Source organism: Otolemur garnettii, unplaced genomic scaffold, assembly GCF_000181295.1.
Source record: "Otolemur garnettii isolate 467f Iridium unplaced genomic scaffold, OtoGar3 scaffold00232, whole genome shotgun sequence".
Taxonomy (NCBI): Eukaryota; Metazoa; Chordata; class Mammalia; order Primates; family Galagidae; genus Otolemur; species Otolemur garnettii.
The window spans coordinates 331,463-336,705 of record NW_003852627.1 but is presented as its reverse complement, the minus strand read 5'-3'; positions in this window follow the sequence as shown (position 1 = coordinate 336,705).

Below are 5,243 nucleotides of genomic sequence, written 5' to 3'. Positions count from 1 at the left end.
AAAAAAAAAAAAAAAAGAGTGTGTTCCACCTCCATCCAGGTAAACATATGTATACTATGGAATACTATAAAAATGCATTTTATTTCCCTAAAGCTTGGCTTCCCCCATATGCTTTTAAATGCGTCTCTTGCTGGGGGTGATGGCTCACACCTGTAATCCCAGCATTCTGGGAGGCTGAGGTAGGGATTGCATGAGCTCTGGAGTTTGAGACCAGCCTGAGCAATACCCCCAACAGAGTAATCTCTATTAAAAAAAAATATACATTATATATAAATTAGCTGGGTGTTGTGGCAGGCGTCTGTAGTCTCAGCTACTCAGGAAACTAAAGCTGCTTGAGACCAAGAATTTGAGGTTGCTGTGAGCTATGACACCATGGCACTCTACCCACGGTGACAGAGTGAGACTCTAAAAAAAAAAAAAAATGTGTCTCTTGGCAGAGGGTAGCTTTTGGGAGGAGGAGTGTCTAAGAACTTAATTTCTTTTATCTTTAAATAGAAAGAAAAAAACATGAAAATATCCATGCTGGTTGTTAAAACAAAATACATGTATATAGCATAAAGGGCAAAAGTCTTTTTAATTCCTTCCCCCTAATCCTGTGTCCTCTGATTAGTCCAAGATTAAGTGTGTGGTATGAGACTTAGCATTTATAAGTTACACGATAATGGCCAAGTCATTTGGAGTGTGGTGGGTAGCCTGTGGGATAAGGGCTTAGGCTCTGGAGCCAGAACTCCTGGATTCAAATCTTGGCTCCAGCCCTCACCACTTAAATGATTCTGGGCGAGTCACCTAGCCCACTCCCCACCTCAGTCTCTTCATCTACAAAATGGGCCAGTACCAATACCACTTAGCTCTGTACTGAGCTAAGGCATCTAAATGTTAAGGACAGTTGGCTATTGCCATCTTGATTCTCTGAGATCGCCCTCAGCTGAATTTTCCTGGAGCCTCATTTTGAAGTCAAGCCTTCTCCCAGATTCTCCTGTGATTGTCTTTCTTCCTGGGTCCTCACTGCTCAGATGTTTCAGTACAGGAGATGGTGCCAATGTGCCAGTCTTGGTCCTACACTAACTTTCCAGTGGCTTGAGTCTTGGAAGTGATGGGGAAGCAGGTTTATTTTATTTTATTTTTTAGACAGAGTCTCACTACTGTCACTCTCAGTAGAGAGCCATGGCATCACAGCTCACAGTAGCCTCAAACTGTTGGGCTTAAGTGAATCTTTTGCCTCAGCCTCCCAAGTAGCTGGGATTACAGGCATCTGCCACAACGCCCGATTATTTTTTGTTGTAGTTGTCATTGTTTAGCAGGCTCAGGCTGGGTTTGAACCTGCCAGCCTTGGTGCAAGTGGCCGGTGCCATAACCTCTGTGCTACAGGCACCGAGACAAGGGAAGCAGGTTTAATCAACCAAGTTGTAGTTAATGAATGCTTTCCTACATTAGCTTAAGAATAAAGCTGGGTTTTAACCATTACAATTCTACTGCTCAAAATCTCCAACTTCTTCCTATAGGAAACCAATGCAAGACCCACTTTGACCAGACATCTATCGATCAAGATCAATCTCTGCATTATTTATCCACCGCACTGCACGTAGTTTTGCTTACATCCTGTTGCCTTTAATCATTGATGGTAGTTTTGTTTCTTCTTCCACTTTTATACTTTTCCATTCATTCATCTCAGCGATATTTTCCCATCAATGCAGAAAAATTCACTGAAAGCCACATTGGTCTGACAGTAGGGGGTACCCATGTGTGCATAGGGAAGAGGGTGTCCTGGAGAATCTGGGCAGCTGTCAGCACCCATGAGTCTTTTCTCAGTCTGAGGCACTGAGCCTGCCCTCCAAATTCCAGGTTAGATCTTAAAACTTAGCACAGCCTTTAGTGGTTTTAACAGGGGGTTAAAATTAACAACAACATTAGACTGATTTACTATTGTGTTTATAGAGAGACATATGAGGCCTGGCAATTAACTTAGTGAACTTGCCACTGTGTGATTATGTTGGCAGGACTGTACAAACAACTTGGTAAGATTTTTTTTTTCTTTTTGCAGTTTTTGGCCAGGGCCAGGTTTGAACCTGCCACCTCTGGCATATGGGGCTGGTGCCCTACTCCTTTGAGCTACAGGTGCTGCCCTGTAAGGTTTTATAAGCTTGTTTTTTGTTTTTTTTTGACAGTCTCACTCTGTCGCCCTGGGTACAGTGCCATGGTAACATAGCTCACAGCAACCTCAAATTCTTGGGTTTGAACAAACCTCTTGACCCAGCCCCCCAAGTAGCTGGGGCTACAGAAGCTTGCCACCACATCCATTTAGTTTTTATATATGTATATATTTTAGTAGAGACGGGGTCTCACTCTTGCTCAGGCTGGTCTCAAACTCCTAAGCTCAAGCAATCCACCCACCTTGGCCTCCCAGAATGTTAGGGTCACTGGCATGAACCACAATGCCTGGCCAGGTTTAGTGACCTCGGTATACCAGTGTCTCACAGCTGTGTTTGTGCTGATGGGAGGTGGGGTCTTGCCGAGCGGTGTTCATTGTTGTTGTGTGTCTTTGTGTGCCATCATTACAATGTTGGAGCTTGAATTAGACCAATGGACAAACATTAAATTTCTTGTTAAATTTGGCAAGAGTGGAAGTGGAATCAGGGACATGTTCGTCCAAGTTTATGGGGACGATGTCATGCAGAAAACAGCGGTGTACAAATGGATTGAAGATTTTCTGAGGGGAGAGGAAGCATCACTGAGGAAGAGAGGTCAGGGCAGAACTGACGAAAACATCACAACATATCATTGAATTGGGTGTCAAAATCATCAGCTGACTATAAGAAGCGTAGAAGACCAAGCAAATATTGATAGAGAAACAGGAAAATCTTAAATGAAAATCTTGGTATGAGAAAGTTGTAGCTCTTGCTACAACAATGCACCAGCTTAAATGGCACTGTCTGTGAAGAAGTTTGGGCCAGTAAACAACTGTATTGGAACTTTCTAGGTCTAACCCCCAGTGATTTTATTTTTTATCAAAGATAAAGGAAAAAAACTTTTTTGAGACAGTCTTGGTCTGTCACCCTGGGTAGAGTGCCATGGTGTCATCAGAGTTCACAGAAATCTCAAACTCTTGGACTCAAGTGACCCTCTTGCTCAGTTTCCAAAGTAGCTGGACTATAGGTACCCAACACAGAGCCTGGCTAGTTTTTCTATTTTTAGTAGAGATAAGGTCTCACTCTTTCTCAGGCTGATCTCAAACTTCTGAGCTCAAGCAATCCACCTTCTTTGGCCTCCTAGAGTGCTAGGATTACAGGCACGAGCCACTGTGCCAACCAGATAAAGGAAATGTTGAAAGGAAGACATTTTGATGACCTTCAGGATATCAAGGGTAATACTATGACAGCTCTGATGGCCTTCCAGGAAAAGAGTTCCACAATCGCTTTGAAGGGTGGATTCGGTGCTGGCATTGGTGCACGGCTTCCCGAGGGGAGGACTTTGAAGGTGACTTTAGTGCTAGTCAGCAATGAGGTGCACAGCACTTTCTCTAGGACGAGTTCACAACTTAATTGTCAGGCCTCATAACATCACATACCGGGTGGTGGACTCAGAAACCACCAGTTGGCTGCACTAGTTCGGTGGGGCAGAATCACTCGCTAGTGTTGGATAAGCAAATTCGTGGCAATACCTGCTTCGGGCCATTGTGCCAAGTTTCCATGAGGAATGGCAATCTGGAAGGTCTCCCTGGTTGATGATGGCATCCAAGATTGAACTGTTACCTATTCCCAATGTCTGTAGTGCTGCCTTCTGCCTGGTGTATGCCCGGGCTGAGCAGTGGAGGTGAGTTTCACCTGGCAGTCACCCTGATGGGCAACAGGCCCCAATCTAGTCCCACATTTACTTCGCATCTAGAAAATGGAGGCAGGAAACACAGCATCGTCACCCCAGGGGGAAAGCCAGCTGACCAGGCACACGGCCCTTTTGGCCCCTGACTCCCTTGGCAGACCCCTGTGCAGCAAGATGTGTGCGTGTCACTCTGGGGCCCGGACCGAGAGCTTGGTTCTCTACTCATATCTGTATCATGGTCATGGAGGCCTGAGGTCTGCCCACAGATGTAACACCCCACTTTTATCTTAACTCTGTACTGAAGAACGTGAACCCTGGGGTCTCTTTCCCCAGCAGCATTTCTCCCCCGACTGGCAGCCCACCAGGTGTCATGCTGGATGCTGGGGTGGGCAGGATGGAGCATGACTGCCTGTATCTCTGAAGGCCGCCCTAGTTCTCCCAAGTGACTCCTGTGTATAACGCAGAGCCTGGAAGTGACGTCAGCCTCTTCAGCCTGACTTTTCAAATTTGCTTTGTCCAGCTATTGCTTCAGGATAGGGTGACAAATAGGACCCATTTTATTTATAGAGATAGGGAGAGATTGTTCACAATGATTTCTCCAGCAGGTAACGATACTGGATAATTGAACTTTATAAATCACACAGGCCACACGTGCAAGTTGATAAGGGTCCCAAACCAAAAGATTCTACCTTAGGGCAATATCTGCAATCCACTGAAAACTTCCCAGTGCTGGGCACAGGTCTAAGCATCTTCCATGGCTCATATTGCATAAACTTCACAATAACCCCATGAAGAAGTTGTTTTTTTGCAGTTTTTGGCCGGGGCTGGGTTTGAACCTGCCACCTCCGGCATATGGGGCGGGCGCCCTACTCCTATGAGCCACAGGCGCCGCCCATCCCCATGAAGAAGTTTTACCATTTTTACCTTTTATTGATACATAGCATTTTACATATTTATGGGTCACATGACAGTGGTTTTTACACGCACAGATTTTATAATGATCAAACTGGGTATTTGGGGTATCCATAACCTTGGGTACTTATCATTTCTAAGTTTGAGTAACATGTCAAGTTCTCTCTTTCAGGTACTTTTTAATTTTAATTTTCATCTATTTTAATTTAATTAATTTTTTTGGAGACAAGAGTCTCACTCAGGCACCCTAGATAGAGTGCTGTGGCATCACAGCTCACAGCAACCTCAAACTCCTAGGCTCAAGCGATTCTCCTGCCTCATCATCCCGAATAACTGGGACTATAGGTGCCCTCCATAATGCCCGCTAGTTTTTCTACCTTTAGTAGAGTTGAGATCTCACTCTTGCTCAGGCTGGTCTCAAACTCCTGAGCTCAAGCAGTCCACCCACCTTGGCCTCCCAGGGTGCTGGTATTACAGGTGTGAGCCCTTGAGCCTGGCCCCTATTTTTTTTTTTT